Source organism: Crocuta crocuta, unplaced genomic scaffold (assembly GCF_008692635.1).
Source record: "Crocuta crocuta isolate KB4526 unplaced genomic scaffold, BGI_CrCroc_1.0 scaffold343, whole genome shotgun sequence".
Taxonomy (NCBI): Eukaryota; Metazoa; Chordata; class Mammalia; order Carnivora; family Hyaenidae; genus Crocuta; species Crocuta crocuta.
Genome location: NW_027532679.1, coordinates 7,431,156 through 7,449,728, shown reverse-complemented (window position 1 = coordinate 7,449,728; position 18,573 = coordinate 7,431,156). Strand labels below are relative to the sequence as shown.

At 34.6% G+C, this 18,573-nt stretch overlaps 1 pseudogene; it reads right to left on the bottom strand.

Annotated features, from left to right (window-relative positions):
* Positions 1-17,183: 17,183 nt before the first annotated feature.
* Positions 17,184-17,454, bottom strand: LOC144245411 (FXYD domain-containing ion transport regulator 4 pseudogene; annotated as a pseudogene).
* Between the last annotated feature and the right edge of the window lie 1,119 nt (positions 17,455-18,573).

Genomic DNA, 18,573 nt, shown 5'->3' with positions numbered 1-18,573 from the left:
TTAAAGAAGCCAGTAATGCATATTTCCAAGTTTCTTAGAGAGAGAGAGAAGGAGAGAGAGAATTTTTTCCAATGTCCATTTAGGTTCTAGGGAGCTGTGCAACTAGGGAAGTAGCTTCGTTTCTTTTTTTAAAAATTTTTTTTATTAATGTTTTTTATTTATTTCTAAGGGAGAGAGAGAGAGATAGAGTGAGCCGGGGAGGGTCAGAGAGAGAGGGAGTGACAGACTCTGAAACAGGCTCCAGGCTCTGAGCCGGCAGTTAGCACAGATCCCGACGCAGGGCTCGAACCCACGAACCGCGAGATCATGACCTAAACGAAAGTCGGAAGCTTAACCGACTAAGCCACCCAGGCGCCCCAGAAGTAGCTTAGTTTCTTAAGGTTCAGTTCATAAATTAGAAGATCCTTGCAATGTAAATTTTGGGCAAGACCAGATTTCCAAAATTCCATCATTCTTGTACCACTGAGTACTATATGTCTCTCTCTCTCTCTCATTTATATTCTTGAATTATTCTTGAGCCAGTTGGATACTATATGTACCTATGCATACATATATTCCTGAATTTTCAAGATGAAAACTCACCTTTAAGATTCTGCCAGAGACAGAAAATGGCAATTACATTCTACTTAAATAGTCAAAGTACAATTGAAAATGGAAATACAATTAACATTACTACTCAGGTGCTAACTTTATCCTTAGGGCATGGAAGCCTACCTACCATGTGGCATGCATTATCACACAGGACTAATTATCAGAAGTTTGTATTTCCACATAGAGAATGAGGACAGTTTGGAAGTGTTTTTTTATTCCGTTTTTCACTTTGGCTCTGGAAATTGTCATTTCTCTTCAGTCACATTCCCAGTTTTAAATTTAATCATTTAGTGGCAATATTGAATGTCTCTGGTATTAGTACCATTTCAGATTTATGTTAAATATTTCTCAGAGTTTGAAATAACACTGACATTTTCTCAGTACAGCCCTTTTGCTCCCTGGAACATTACATTTGTACAAGATTAATGGTGGTGTGAAGTAGGTAGCTATTCCAGAAGAAGGTGCCACAGAAATTGAATTTAGACATATGTAGGCAATGTTGTTTAGAATACATGATGATTTCAAACAACATTTCTTTAACTTTATTTAATCACTCTTTCAGAAAGGCAAAGTATCCTGTGAACCATTATTTCCTGTATTTACTGATCAGAATAAAGACAACACCATCTGAAATTTCAAAACAAATGCAAAGAATGCTGCTAGTTTTGGTGAAACATCAGTGAGGCACTGACTCCTTGTTAAATATTGAAAGTAAATTATTCAGATGGGAATACAAAGTCCATATCTCATTATTTAGATAGCAGATTGTTTAGAGAATCCTCACAGACCGTCAGTCAAATGGTTCTTCCAGAAAGAATACTTCAACAGGTTTATTTGGTTTTTTCAGACTATCACTGAGTTGGGTTTGGACACCAAGTGTTGTTCTAGGTTTGAAGTCTGGCAGTGATGTCAGCTCTGATTAGGATCAAACTAGCTTTCATTTAGTTTACCTTCCAATCAGAAACTGAAACCTGGTCACAGGTGTGCAGTGGTTAATGCTATAAACATGGGAAGCCCCTTGGCTAGCCAACACCTCCCTAGTTTCTTAGGGAGGTGAACCCAAAGTTCAGGGGCCAAATAGTCCATGTGAAGGGAGAAATTCTCCATGTCAGAGAAGTTCTGAGCCTAGCCCAATGTGAGGGGACATGGCAGCATGCAAGAGTCCATTGATCACTGTAGAGGAAGCAAACATAGTGGTTCTCAAATGTTAGCATCAGAATCAACTAGGGGCCTTGTTAGAGCACAGATTACTGGGTCCATATCTAGGATTTCTGCTTCAGTAGATCTGAGGTAGGCCCAAGGATAACATTTCTGTCAGGTTCCCAGGAGATGCTGATATTGCTGGACTAGGGACTACACACTGAAAACCACAGTTTTGGAGTGACCTATTTTCATGTTTACTTTGTTACCACGTTACAGCTTGAATGTGGCTTACCAGAAGCTTTCTGGGAGTAATCATAACTAATGTATACATTATGGACAAAGACATTACATTCAAATTGGTCCTATCAGAATTAAGCACTTATCTAGATTACTCGGACCCAAGCCCACTTTCTCTCAATTGCACAAGCAGAATCAGGCAATTTGATCAGTGGGTTTCAGAAATGCTATTGGCCATGACAATTTTTAGGAATATAAACAGCAGACTCATAATCTTTGCTCATGAATATTGATTTGCATCAGAAATTTTAGAAGGTCAACCAATTTGTCACTGAATTCATTATTACAGTGAATACAAAGAATGCACTTATAGAGGCAGCAGTAATTGCAACATTGAAGATTGTCCAGTATAATGTTCTTTTAGTTAACCAAAACAGGGCCTGGTCTCATGATCTGCATCTAATATGGTGGTGATGATGCCCTACTCCAATAAGGGAACTGAGTTAAATTTGTTTATCCCTAATGTTAAAAATAATTAGCAAATAGTTACTGTGAAAATATTTTTGACTGAGAGAGAATTCCATGTAAGGAAAATTGGCTGTAGGAAAGTAATTAAAGATGAGTGTTTTCTGAAACATATGAAAACATAAGTTTAAAATATATATCAAACTTTAGGGGCACCTGGGTGGCTCAGTTAGTTAAGTGTCCGACTTCAGCTCAGGTCATGATCTCACAGTTCGTGGGTTCGAGCCCCACATCGGGCTCTGTGCTGACAGCTCAGAGCCTGGAGCTTGCTTAAGATTCTGTGTCTCCCTCTCTGCCTCTCCCCTGTTCACGCTGTCTCTCTCTCTCTCTCTCTCTCAGAAATAAATAAAAACAATTAAAAATTAAAAAAAAAAATAAAATATATATCAAACTTTAAACTGTTTTTGAAAATTTAGAAAATGTCCTGACAGTATAGTTCAGATACTTTATGGTATCTAATAAATTGCTATAGGTTCTAAATTACACAGATTCAGGTATTTCTTTCAAAAATTCTCAGGGGGTGGTTTTTTTAATTCATTTTTAATTAGAATTTTAAATAATCTGCACATAAAATGCCCCTTCCTTGAGTTATTCTTTGTATAATCAAATTAGAAATGCCAGCAGTTCCTTGAGATTTCCAATTAAAGATTCAACAAGAATAGTCTGGTTTACAGAGGTATTCAAAACAATTTGCTAAAAAATAGCTTCTCAGCTACCAGAATTAATTCTTAATTCTTTCAAAAGGCATGCCTTTGAGGAAAAACTTGTGGAACTGATGATTTAAACAAATTCTTTAAGTGTATACTTTGATCTTTTTGGTAAAATTTCAAAAATCTTCAAACAATTTTGAAGTTTTATGTGAATTTCAATGGAATGTTCTTCAAATCTTTTTCCTGTCTAGAATCCAGGGAAATTCCACAGAACAAACGTAAGTATTTTGCTAAAATCCAGAAGAAAAAAGATTTTCTCATTTACTTGGCATGTGATAACCAGAGTTTATTAAAAATGAATTATTTTGTCTAAGATAATTTCTACAATGGGAAACATTAGTAGAACTATCAGTATTTTCATCTTTTATCCCTGTTTGTTAAGTGAGAGCTATTCTGTATATGGAATAATGATGGTTTATTTAAAGACTTATTTATGAAATATTTTTTGAGGGTACTATGTGTGTAGTGCTGTCTAAAACTAGAAATAAAGTATTAAAAGTGTCAAACATGGCCTCTAGCCCCATGGAAAACATATCATAGGGGCAATAAAGCCATTAAAAAAATACAAAGAATTAATTAAGAATTGCATATTATGGTGCATGCTATGATGGAAAAAATGCAGTGGCTATCAAAGAGAAAAAAATGAAGAAGCAGAGTAATTTAAAAAGATGGCTAAAGATGGCTGGTTTGGAAAGGTCAAATTTAATGCAAAGAAAAGGGTAGAGTATGAGCAAAGGTGGGAAAAAAGTAGCCCTTACAGTTGTGCTGCATTTTTGTAATCTGAAGTTAACTTAAACTTTATGTCTGAAGTTCTGAATTGATTCAGATTTAGCTACTGTGTTCTTGAACTGAACAGTATTAACACTTCATGTAAAGCTAGCAGAATTAGGGGCCCAAGTTTCAACTGATGTACCTTTTTCTATAGAAGCACCATAGATTTGAACAGCTTATAGGAAGTACCTTCTGATAGACAAGAGTTTTATTGTCTGTTCACTCCCAGATAGTAAATGAAAGTGAAATCATAGGCAAGAATATGTTCCTTGACCTGAGATACTTCTCTGATTCTTTATTTCAAACAGAGCTCCCATGACTTACCTTCTCCCCCCACCCCACTCCTGCTGCCAGGGTTGTAGAGGTTGTATTTATGGTTATAAATTATTTTGAAAACTTATTACTACAGGCACATTGCAAAAAAAGCCATAAAATATATATATGTTAAATTCCCCCTTTATAATAATTATTAATTATGTAATACACTTTTTTATACTTAACAATTATATAACTATTAATTTTAGTTAATTAAAATTAATGTTATACATTATAACCACTAGTGAGATTTTATATTATTCTTTCAGTCGAATTTTGTTGTGTATGCACAAACACACTGAAGATATATAGTCAATTATATGTATGCATTTAATTTAATTAGATTACACTAAGATGTCTATACATGGTATAAGCAGTTCAAAAGGTCTCAATGACTTAAAACAAAAGTTTGTTTCTCTTATTCACACGACATATCTATGATGAGTTGACAGAGGAGATCTGCTCTTAGTAACCCCACAGAGACCCAGGCTAACGGAGCAGCTACCTTCTTGGGCCCTCCTAATCATAGGGCCAGAAGGATCGAACTCTTAATGTCTCGAACCAGCAAGTAAATGCTTTGGCCCAGAAGTGGCCCATGTCACTTCCACTAACAACTTACTGTCTAACTAGTTGTCTGTTTCCACTTAACTATGAATGGCCAGAAGTATAATCGTACCAAGTCTAGAAGATAAAGATTAATAAATATTTGGAGAAAAAAGATCTAGTGATGGCCACAGTACTCCTTCATTTACTTCTTTCATTCAAGAAAATGCCATCAACATCCTTTTTACATATGTTTTTATTATTTCATTTTTTCTAAACCTATTAAATTATAGTTAGGTAAATATAACCTAAAAGATAGTCACTTCTACTCTTGTTGCTTTTATTAAGGAAGTCATGTATGAAAGGATTTGTGTAATCCTGAAAGCTTAGGGACTGACTCAAACTAGGTTATGTAGATAAAGCCACCCTGAAATCAAGCAGGGAGAGTTGATTCAAATTAAAACTGATGTTGAATACCAATTCAAGAATACACTGATACTAACAAACTCTGGTGCTCATTCAAATACATATTCAGCTGTCAGCTCAATTAGGTATTATCATTTAAGCGTGGGTGGCCGACTTCAAAGTATGAGGTAATGAAGAGAAGGTCTGTCTGCTATCAGAAGACACAGATTTCATATTAAGAGCTCATCAGGGTTTCATCTCATAAAGTAAAACTATAATCAAAATATTTAGAGATTTCTTTCATATTCAGGTAGTCCTTTTTATTTGACAGCTATTCATTGGGGACCTATTATATGCTAGGCATTGTTCTAACCACTGGAGATACAGTGGCAAATAAATAAGACATATACTCATCACTTCTATTTTTTTGCAAAAATACTAAACTCTGAAATACTTAATTGAATTATTCATATTTTGCTATAGCAAAAACCCAATACTACAGTGACATATACCATTATATATTTATTTCTTGTTCATGCTGTGTGACTGCAAGAAGGCGTCAATTCTGCTGGGGTTGTCTGAGCTCCATCTATCTTCTCTCAAACCCAAGCTAATAGCCAACCACCGTCTTGAACAATCAGTTATGGTGATGGTGTTAGAAAGTCGGTACCAAATCACACAACTACTTTTCAAGCTTTTGCTCACATGTGGCAAAATTCACATCCATTAGCATTTCATTGGCTAAAGCAGATCACATAATCAAGCCTGAGATCAATTGGTCAGGTAATTATAATCTGACTACAGGGAAGCTTGGGAAGGGTGCAGAGGAAGCAAATGATTGTGAATAAATGATACAGTTTACCATAGTAGTGAATATTTTCTTGTAGTGTTTTGCCATCACTATTTCGGCACTGACATACACATGCACAGTAATATAGGATTGTGTTTCCACAGAGCTTCTCATTATTTTTAACAGAGATCAAGAATTGAAGACTTTGAGAGACATGAGGAGGACCTTTTAATTGAGATTTTCACACCACTCATTTATTCACTTTTTTGTTCACCAATTCAACTATCTTATTGAGTATCTATCTTGTCTCAGGCATTGTTCTAGGTATTAGAGATTCAGACATACTCATGGAGAATATATTCTTGTTGGGGAAAAATAAAATAAGAAAATGAATAATTAATTGTATATTAAGTGATGATGCATACTATAAAGACAAATAAAGATGGATAAATAGAGAGTGGTTGTAGCAGTTTTTGATAGGGAGACCAAGTATATTCTAATGAGGTGACAGCTGAACAAAAACCAGAATTAAATGAGGGAACTAGACATGTGGCTATCTAGGAGTTGGAATAGCAAATCCAGAAGTCTTAGAGGCACAATCATGCTTATGGTGTTTAAGAAATGTGTCTGGAATACAACATAGGGAGACAAAGTTAGATTCTAGGTCAGAGAGCAATGAAATTCAAGATTATAATAGGCCTTATAAACCATGGTAATAAATTACAGTTTTATTTAAATAGAAAGGGAAATTATGGGAAGGTTTGAGCAGAACATGTTATCCACCGATTCAGATGTCATCAGTAACTTTTCTTTCTCTACCTGAGAACTTTTGTTTATCTTGAAAATGATGTATGTTATTTCCAGAAACTTGGGTGTTTTCTTAAATGTGTTGATGTGTTCTTGTGCCCTTATTTTAGGTTTGATCATGTTGTTATCCTTCCCTTCCGGGATCTCCAATTGTCTTTCAGGGCTCATTTTGCTTGTCCATTTCTTCTTTAGTCTTGATGGGGTCTCACTGAGCTTATGGAAATTTTCCTTTGAATGCTGGTCACTGGGTGCCTCAAGTGTTGTCAGCCCATGTAAGTTGCAGTTTCTGTGTACATGTAGGTTGATATTGTAACAGTTGACAACTTGTCAGTCACCTCTAGATAATTAGGACAAAGCTTCCCTGCTCCCTGGTTCTTAGTCTTTTTAGCATAACAGATAGAGTGGTGTTAGTCCTTCTCTTCAGCAATTACTGAGTGTTTGGGCTCCAAGGAGAACAGGCCTGCTCTGGCAACTTAATTCCTGTCTTAGGCCTCTCTGATACTGTTCTCCTGATCCACCTATGGTCCAGAGAAATTATCTTTGTCCATCAAGAAGAATGGATTGGAACCTCACTTTCACCCTCCCAGGCCTTGTCTACCTGTTCTCAGTGGCTACTTTCTCATAGCAAAGGTGGCAGAGCAGGTGAGAATTGAGATAGTAACTAAGCCAAAGTCATTCAATCCACTATCTTCTAAGATTCCCTGGGCTGCAGAAATTATATTGCATTTTTAGGGAATTTTCCTAAATATTAGATTAAAATTAATGAGTACACTAAAAATGCCTTTATAGATGCCATTTTCATTTTACACTTTTACTTTGTAACCAATTAGAACTCAAGAAATAAAATAATTTGTAAATAAAATGTCTAGTAGGACAAGTATATTTAACTACTGAAAATATGCTCTCTAGTCCTTGAAAATAATCAGTTCCATGCTGACTTTGCAAATGCCCAGGTCAATATGCTTCCAATTAGTCATGGGCATGGCTTCAGAGTTAGTTCCTTGGGCATAAAAGGATGTAAAACATTTATAATGTATCAGGGACAAGGTGTGAACAAAAAAACCTTCCCTAGCTGGAAGTTTATAAGCCATACTGAGTGAATTCAATTCAATTACAAAGGTAGAAACAATTGAGAAAACAGTGGGAATCACGATTCTTCTTGAACTTTTGACACACTTGAGTGAAGAAATGACAGGTGAAACTTTGAAGAGAGAAAAATGTGTATAGCTTAGTGTGTGACAAACGGAAAAGCATGAATTTATTTTTTGTAATTTTCATTTCACTGTCAAAAATTCGAAAGCAATCAATTATGAAGAAGTGACAAAAACTGGTTCAGGGAATATTACTACTAACAGCCTAGAATTCAGAGGATTTCCTTCTAGTTTATATATATAGAATATAATACAAAACATAAGAAATATATATAACTATATATGATAAAATATATTTGTACAGTACATATGCCTGTGTATATGTGTGTATATATATCTATATAATTTTTTCACTCATTTGATATTTTGTATTATTTTATATGTTTTTCATTTCAAATTATATCCTGAGAACTTTTTTTATAAGTCATGTACTTAATCCATAGTAAATTACTAAAGTATGGATGCAGATTAAATCACAAGTATTGAAAAAATTGGAATACTCTGGTCTTCTACTTAGCTGTCTCTTAAAAGATTGTATCTTATTGCACTGTTGTGTTTAGAGTCAAATAATAGTGTGGCTTGGTTTATTAGTTTTTTGTTGGTATGGTCATTATATTAATGGCTTTTTCTCTGTATTTAAATGGTGAGTCTTGTCTGTGAATCACTAAGTTGGTAAGGTGAACATTTCTGGGTAATTAGATTAATGCATTCTCTGAGTCATGAAAATGTTTATTTTTGGGGTAAAATGGAGTTCATAAAATAAGTCATTTTTATGGCATTAAATTAATTAAGACCAGTAAGTCCATACCTATTTCCTTAAAAGGATCATGGTTCACATTTTGTTCATCTATACCTGCTTTTCAAATAATTCATTTTTTATCTGAATTTTACAGATATAATTAAAGGGTTGAATAATTTCTTCAATTTCATAAAATGAAAAATTAGGGCTTTAAAAATATGTTGAGAATATCTACCCTAAATATGAAGCTAGGTCATATTGTTGTTAGGCTGAAATTTCCAACTGCATTTTTTTACATTTCAGTGTATTTTTCTCTTAATTCCCAAGGGATCTTGTTAGACAAAGTGCAGGTTTTATTGTAAAAATAGCTCCACAGTGACTAAGGATATACTCTTCCACCTCCTAACTCATACTCATTCTATATAATTTCCTTCTCAAAAAAGTAGAGGTTTCATTACTATACAAATATGATAGTTCAATAAAATAGAGGTTCTATTACTATAAAAATATGTACAGTTCTAATTTGATTAGATATATTTGACTTTATTTTTGTCTAATAAATATACTCAAGTGATGAATCCATATACACAGGAGGCTGATTGCAAATGTATTTTATTGATGCTGTGAGGTTGATATAATGAAATCTGTTTGGAAGATCTGGAGGACAATCTTTCAGACAGGATTTTTTTAAATATAGTTATCAAGTTTAGTTTAATTTGTGCTAAATTTCAATTTTAAAAAGGTGAATGATCGTCTTAAAAATATAAAATGAATGCATATCAAAAAATTTTATAAATTTATTAGTGAGGGAACCAGTAAGAGTTAAGACTAGTTCAAAGAGGAAATTGAAGAACTGGTGTGTGTGTATGTGCATGTGTACACATGCAGGAATGTAAAAGTGAATTTGTTAATAGATGTAAAACTGATTAATATCATATAGGACAATAGAATGTCATGTTTATCTCTTCTACAAGGCATAGATCAATTGAATCTCCATTAGACAAAATTCATCTGCATTGTAATGGATAAGAATGATTTGCATCCTTATCAGATTTCTTCAAGTTATCTTCTGCCATGAGAAAGATATAAAATAGTCTACTCCATAGAAAGTCAAAGATGTTCAGTTTATAGAATCAGATAATTCCCAGAGAGCACACTAGAAACCACGGAGCACAGCTCTTTAAGACACCCAGTAATCTCTTGTGCATTTCCAAGTTTTAGACAACTTTTCCCTGACATTCGTGATTTAACTGTGCTTTGTAGGAGTAAAATTTGAATGAACTAGTTTTTCAGATTTGCTTCTTAAGGTAGAATAACAACAGAAAATGAGTGTGAAGATAATATTTTTTAGAAGACCATTAAGTCTATATATAAATCTGTAGCCAACAGCTCTTGGTTATGCTAGGAAATCTTGGTTAAACATTCCTATTATTTTAAGTACCATGTGACGCAGTACATATGTAACACAATGCTGGATGGTCTTTTAATATCCTTTCAGAAGATTAGAAGCTTACAGTCCAAAGAGAGTAGCTATTAGTTTACAAATTTTATCTTTTCTTTCTGTTTCTAAATATACCTATACTTCCATGTGTCATTGTATCTGTGTTATCCAGGAGCAAGCAGTGCAGCTTATGTTTTTTAAGATTAAGCCTCTCATCTCCTGAAAATTCTTCAGGACTTTGTACATTCATGTTTGCTTTTCTATAGTCCCTTTATTTAAAAGTTCTTTTGTTTAAAAGCATACCATTTGCTATTCTCTGTCTGAATAAAAATGAAATAAAACATCAACAGCAGACCTGCACTCCTACCTATCTTTGCCTTAAGCCAGCCTCATTTGGTACCTTCTTCCATCTTTCTGGAACTCCTAGGCCAAGTAGTACAAATTTATTCTTTCAACATCATCACCTCATTCCTACTCTTCAGCCCTCTGACCAGGCTTCTGTTTCTACTACACAGAAAATCTTCTTGAAAAGTTCAGTTGCTTATTTTCTGATTGCTAAATCCAGTGATCTATTGTAGTTTCTTCTTTGACCTTTCTTCATTTTTCATGGTCTTGACGAAGATCTCTTGCCTTTCTTCCCTGATGTAATCTTTTCTTGGCTTCCAGAAAATCATTCTACTTTACTAATCTTCCCTCTCTTTGCTTCCATGCCCTTAGAGATTTCCTCCAAAATTTGACCCCAGTTCACATTCCTTCATTCCTTAAAATTTGGAATTCTCTGAGATTTTATCTTTTTCCTCCTCTTCTCCTTGGGTGATATTCTTTGCTCCCAAGATCTCAGCTACCATGTAGAGCTATTTATTTCCAACTACATGTCTCCTGCACTTAAGCTCTCTCCTGAAATCCACTTATCTGTTTGTATTTGACTTTTTGCACTACCCATTGGTGTTTCTCAGGAAATTCAAAATTGAAATGTCCAAAAGAGAATTCATTTTCTTTCTGTTGGTTCCATATTTCTATTTCCTTTCTTGGTTAATGACATTACTATTGACTTAAAATCTATGCAAGAAGGCCTAGCATCATCTTTAATTTCTACCTTTCCCCATATTTACCAACGTACTCAATTACAATGTTTAATGATTAGGTCCCTTACTGTTATCCCAACTAAAACTGAATCTGTGTTCAAACTGCTATCTCTTGTCTTAACTATTGAAAATATTCAAAATATGAAAACAAATCCCTATTCAGCTATATTAGCCGCCTCAGGCTTTGCATACTATGAATTTGTCACAATTTTCAGGTCACCCATGAGTTACAAAACTCCAGTCCTTTTCCAAACCTATGTTCTTTACATAGATTATCTTCTCATATTTTCTCAGTCTAGCAAATTTATTCATCTAGACTAAGTTAAAGCATAATTTGTCTGTGGGCATTCTCTTGACATTCCCAGGTAGATCAGACTTCCTTTGATCATGGTTCCATTACAGGATAATGCAATCTGTTTGTGTGCCTCACTTCCCCATTATTTGAGAGGAAGGAATTAGTGTATTTACTTTTGTATTCTCGACTCCTGCTGTAAATCTTGGCCCTTAGTAAATGCTAATAAATGTCCTTTGACTGAGTTGGGGAACATGGTTTTAAAATGAAAGATTTGTCTGGGTGACTCAGTGGCTCAGTCGGTTAAGCATCAACTTCAACTCAGGCTATGATCTCATGGTTCATGGGTTTGAGCCCTTGATGGGCTCTTTGCTGGCAGCTCAGAGCCTGGAGCCTCCTTCAGATTCACTGTGTGTGTCTCTCTCTCTCTCTGTTCCTCCCCACTCATGCTCTGTCTCAAAAATAAATAAACATTAAAAAAATTATTTTGAAAGATTTGTCATTATTGAGGAATAATGGATTGGCTTCTTAGTGTAAATTTCATCTCTTACCTTAAAATAGGTTTTGGAGATCTTTTCAAATGAATACATACATATGTCATGTTGGAAACATAAAGCTGGTCAAAATTGACTCATTCCTAAGAATATTCTTCAAAAAATGACACAATTTTTTATGGGGCGCCTGGGTGGCATAGTCGGTTAAGCGTCCGACTTTCGACTTTCGCTTAGGTCATGATCTCGCGGTTCGTGGGTTCGGGCCCCGCATCGGGCTCTGTGCTGACTGCCAGCTCAGAGCCTGGAGCCTGTTTCAGTCTGTGACTCCCTCTCTCTCTGACCCTCCCCTGCTCACGCTGTCTCTCTGTGTCTCCTAGAAATAAATAAAACATTTAAAAAAAAAATGACACAATTTTTTTTATAAACATCAACCATTTTAGTCCTTTTAGCTATATGTCCCGTGTGGTTGTGTATAAAAGTCCTCCTAGTGACCTACCTAACAATTGTGTTCTGATTTGTGTTTGCTACATATGCACAGTGGCTCTAAGTTTCAGTTTTGACTCAACACATGATTTCATTAATAATTTTCTTGGCAAATATGACATCCCTGAAGAAAATGATTTTAGTTTATTGTAATGCTTAACAGAGACTGTTTGGATGAAAAGCATGACTTGCTTCTTTATGAAATTCTCACATACACCACAACAGCTATGTTTAAATGTTTTTCCTATGTCTGATATGACCACATGATCCATAGAATATGGTTGGTATTTTGGCAAAAGTGACTTTTCAAGAACAGACAAGCATATTTTGCTAAAAATAATCTTATAACCCAAGGTCATGGGGCAATTGATAATTAATGTGCAAATTTATATCTCTTTTATCTTGTAGCTACACATCACTATCACATTTTGGGGGAATTATAATTCTTCATGCAAAACAATGTTCTATGTGTCAACTTCAAAGACAACCTGCTGAGAAACCAAGAGAATACTTAATAATGCTCATGAGCAATGAGGCATGAATGATCAAATGAAGGTCTTCCTGGTTAGCTATTGATTATTCTATCATGGCAGGTAACTTCAAAACCACACACAATCTTTTGAACATTACCTTCATCTCCTAATATTTCTCCCTATCACCAAAAGAAAATTACTTTTATTGACCTTCCATAACAGGCAAATGTATTTTGTATTATTTATTGATCTTATAATATAACATTTTTGGGAGGGTAAATGAGACTTACCAAGTTCAAATGAGTTATAATTGTATGAGCCATAAAGGTAATTCTTAAATCCTCTGGTGCTTTGTGGAGAAAAAGATGTTCACTTCTTATAGAAAGAAACTCCTGAACAATAGGAGAACTTAAAAATTTTAATTGAAAATGAAGTTTTATTTTATACTTGTTACCATTAGGAAGGGAAGCATGCCATGTGGCAAATATCCCTTAACATCCCGAAAACTAGCAACTTATAGGTAGCTTCACCTTACCTTTCCCAGTTCTCATGGTTACTTTCTCTTTCTAAATGACAAAAGGATTTAAAATTGCCTTTGGAACAAAAGAGGAAAGCATGCTATGCTCAGTGAATAATATTAGGATATGATAACAGTCTTCAAAAATGGCAGTAGCCATAATGCAATAAATAAACCATTTATTTTGGAATCAGAAGGTCCAGCATAAGTTACTATTACCAATGGTGGAGGGAAATGATTCCACTGTAGCTATTACATATATTCTGAATAGAACCAATTTAAAATGATTAAACTTGATAAATAAAACTATATAGGCCAAAAAATAATGAAAATGTAATTAAAATATATCACAGAAAGGTGAGGGGTGTTGTTTCTTGATATTTATTTTCCATATGGGAAATCTGATTATATCCTATGGCTCTTTTTATTGTCCCAAATTCTGGTCAACAAGCATTTCACATACACTGGTTTCCCACTAAAATTGCCATATTGAGTTGACAGATTGATACTAGTTTCTTTTTGTATCAGAAGGCAGCAAAAGCAAAAGCTACTTATAAAATAAAGTTAGTTTATTTTTATAGTTGCCAGTAATTTTATTTATCTATTTGTTTTTTTATTGTATATTGGGCTTTAAAAAATGAGCTGAGGGGTGCCTGGGTGGCTCAGTTGGTTAAGCTTCCAACTTTGGCCCTGGTCATAATTCATGGTTCGTGGGTTCAAGCCCCACTTCAAGATCTGTGCTAACAGCTCAGAGGCTGAAGTCTGCTTTGGATTCTGTGTCTCCCTCTTTCTTTCAGCCCCTCCCCTACTTGTGCTCTGTTCTCTCAAAGGTGAATAAATGTTAAAAATTTTTCTTTTAAATGAGCTGAGTTAAAATTGAAAAGACTCCAGGTGATGTATGGAAGTGTTGAATTACTAAGCTGTACTCCTGAAACTAACATTACACTTTATGTTAACTAACTGGAATTTAAATAAAAACTTAAAAAGAAAAGGAAAGAAGGGGGGCATGCTCTATGAGGCTGAGGTATCACAGGAGAACCAATGCATATATATAATTAAATTGCTGTTATATTGGATATATCGATTCAAAGGGCTTATGATTTATAATAGACTTAGATTTACAAAATAATAAATTAACATCCAGAAGTAGTCTTCTTATATTTGCTTTGATTCCTTGAAACAATGTATTTTTTATACAAATTTTGAATATACAAAACATAATGTGGGTAAAAACTGCAATAATCGATTTTTCTTATTTTCTATAGTATTTTCTTATGATGAGAATTACCAATTTTTTAAAACAAACATTAATAAAAATAGCACTTCCTTACATTTATGCAGCACTCTTTGGATAGCTTCATGATTCACCAATGTGCTCAATTTCCATGGCAACCATTTAAGTCAGGTTTCTCCAAACTAAATGTTACAGACAAATAGAAAGTCCAGATGGAGTTTTGGATCGTTGCTTACCTAGGACATTTATATCTGACATATCCTCCAAGGTTCAATACTTTGATGAGACTCTTTCAGACCAAAGAGACAGTGAATGCTATGTTCTCAGCTTTCTCAAGGAAAAGGATATCTGTCTTTCAAAAACCTAAGTTTTGAGAAAAATAACAGTTTTTGACCCTTCCCTAGCCCCTCCCCTATCAACAACTCTTCTTCCATTCATGGGAAATCTTTTAAAAGGTGTGTAGATTCAGTATAATCTCTCTTTTTTTAGTTTAACCAGATTAAAAATAGGGAATTAATGAGAGATTAATAAGTGTTCATTCATTTACCTGTATTTGTTGAATGACTACTATGTATCATAAACTGTTCCAGGCACTGAAGATACAGCTAAGACAAGAAAGATAGAGTTTTACTTTCATGGCAGTTATATTCTAGCAGGAGAAAAAAAAAACAATATTAAAATATAAGAGAGTTAAGATCTATAAAGAAAATGGTATCAGGTGATTTAATTTGAAAAGGAAACATGAACATTTGAGGTTGAGAAAATATGGCATTTCAGAATCATAGAATATAAACTGCAAATAAAATTTTTCCTAATGCTTCATGAATCTATGATATGTGCTAGCAACATGTGTCAGACACACTAACTGGGGAGTCAGTAGCTATCATGGACACGGTATAGGATGAGACAGTACTTCAGAAAGAAGTAGACATCAAGTTTGTAGACATCAAGTTTGACTTCACTTTTGCCAATCAACAAGAACATCTAGTCTCTACTTACATTATTGGCCTCAAGCCTTTCTCCTCATCCTTTGATTGTGCTTTCTGGGTGATTATAATTTGAGGGCAGGTCAAACAATTTCTCTCACCTCTAAACTTGTACATTCCTTGCATATACCTGGAATATTTTGCACACTCCAGCATACTTCATCAGGAATCAGTTCAGATGTCACTTCCTCTGATTTCTTAAGTGTTTGTAGGTATCTCTTCTTACAGGATCCACTAACACACACTGTATTCTCCCCATTATTCTTATTACAATTATTATAGTTGTACTTTCTCATAATAGGAGGACCCTAAGGAATAGGAGTTATTGTTATTATAGTATTCACCACTAATAATTTATGTTAACAGAAAAATATCTTTTTATTGATAAAATCATAAAGGAAGAGAAAGGAAAAGTGAGATGAACTTTTTTTGTAATAACTTTTTTGAAATACAATGTACATACTATACAATTCCCCATTTTCGTGATGGGATATCCACAGAATTGTTCAACAATTAATAGAATCAGTTTTTTTTAACTGATCATCTCCCATCAAAAAACCCCTATATCCTTCATCTATCCAGTGTCCCAACTTTCGTCACTCTCACTGCTAAGCATTCACTAATCTACTTTCTGTATCTATAGGTTTGTTTATTTTATTTTATTTTATTTTTNCGAAAGTCGGGCGCTTAACCGACTAAGCCACCCAGGCGCCCCAAGGTTTGTTTATTTTAAATATTTCTTATAAGCTAGAGCATCTAACAGTTGGCCTTTTGTGACAGGCTTCTAGCATTTACTATAATATTTTGAAGGATTATCTATGTTGTAGCAGGTATCAGTATGTGATTTGTTTTATTGTTGAAAAACATTCCAAAGTATGACTACCTTTCTATATGTTATAGACCTAACAGTATAATCACATGCATACTTCTTTATAAAGTTACTTTTAAAATTAGTTAAGTGAACAAAGAAGAAATATATATTTATGGTCTCTTTTATAATTACATATTACCTTTACCAGCGCTCTGTGATTTTTTTAATGTGTTTTTGAATTACTGTTTGAGGTCACTTAGTTTCCATCTGGACAATTTCCTTTATTATTTCTTGTAAGGTATGTCTTCTATAATCAAATTTTCTCAGGTTTTGGTTACTTGAGATTGTCATTATTTTACCTTCATTTATCTATCATCTATCTATCCTCTATCTATCTATCTATCTATCTATCTATCTATCTATCTATCTATCTATCTATCTATCTATCTATCTATTGATCTATCTATCAGAAAAGTGAGACAGTTGAATTTAGAAATAAGCTTTGGGCAGTGTCCTGATCGGATGGGAGCCGAAGGACCCAGCTTTGGAGAGAAAGGCCATCACAGAGAGTAAGGGCCCCACGTGGGAAGGAATCAGCATGGGAGCTGGTACTGGGGGTGCCACAAAGCTGGTCCTGTGCTCAGCAGGTACTGACAGAGTCTAGAGTGATGAGTGGAGTGGCTCTTTCCAGTAAGGGTCTGTGCTTCTTATTATACTTGCATTTGCATTTTCCACTCAGAGCTATCAAGATTCCTGCGATGCACAGGAGCGCTCCCACAATCATCCCACCCAGCTGTGGGCTTTCCCACTCATAATAGAAGGAACTGTCTTTATCCACCAGGTCATTGGCTTCCAAGGCAGGCAGGCAGGCCTGCCAGTATGAGGAGAAGGCCGCAGGTCACTCTCTTCATGATACAGCTGCAGGGCAGGGCTGAGAGCCAAGTGCAGAAGGCACTTTGGGAGAGGCTGCGGGAGGCTGTCTATTTTGCCTTCATTTAAAAGTAGTTATTGTAGATATTGAATTCTTGGGTAGCAGATTTTTGCTTTTAATACTTTATATGTTTTTTCACTCATCTCCATTGTTTATGAAGAGAAATCTGTCTGCTATTATTATTGTTATTACCCATGGGATTTCCTAGTAGGTGAAGAATTGTTTTTCTTAAGATTTTCTTGTCCGTTTTTCAGAATTTTAACGATGGTGTATCTGTATGTAGATTTCTTTGTGTTTATCCTATTTTGAGTTTACTAGGCTTTTTTGAATGTGTAGGCTGTTATTCAATAAATCTGGGAAGTTTTCAGGAATTATTTATTTGAATATCCTTCCCTCTTCTTTTTACGTCTCTTTCTCTGGCCTCCTGATAGGAGGGTATGTTGTTGTGGTTAATGGTTTTCCATTTTCTCTGAGGTTCACTAATTTTTCTTAATTCTTTTTGCTGTATTTTTTAGATTGCATAAACTCTTACCTTTTTTAAGGGCACTGATTCTTTCTTATGTCAGTTCAGATCTACCATTGACCCCTCCTTCAGTAAATTTTTAATTTCAATTACTATATTTTTCAACTCAAGAATTCCTTGTGGTACTTTGGGTAAGTTCTATTTGATAAGACACTGTAATCATCATTATATTATGGTTGCCTTTAGTTCTTTTAACACGGGCAAAGTTGAAGTCTTTGTTAAATCCACTTTTGGTCCCCTTCATAGGTGGTTTCCACTCACTGCTGTCATTCCTGTGTGTGGATCACAGTTTCTTGTTTCTTTGCATATTTCATAATTTTTGAAAACTGGTCGTATATTTAAGTAATATATTGTGTATAATATATAATTATATGGTTATAAAATAATATATTGTAGCAACTCTGAGTACTGGTCTCCAGCTTGGACTTGTTACCGTTGTATGCTTGTTTGTTTAGTAAGCCGCTGAACAGTTTTAGTGAAGTCTATTTCCCCTGTCATGTTAGTTCTGAGAAGATATGTGCATAATCACTCGGGCATGTACATAATCATTCTGCGAAGATAGTTGTCTAAGCAGGC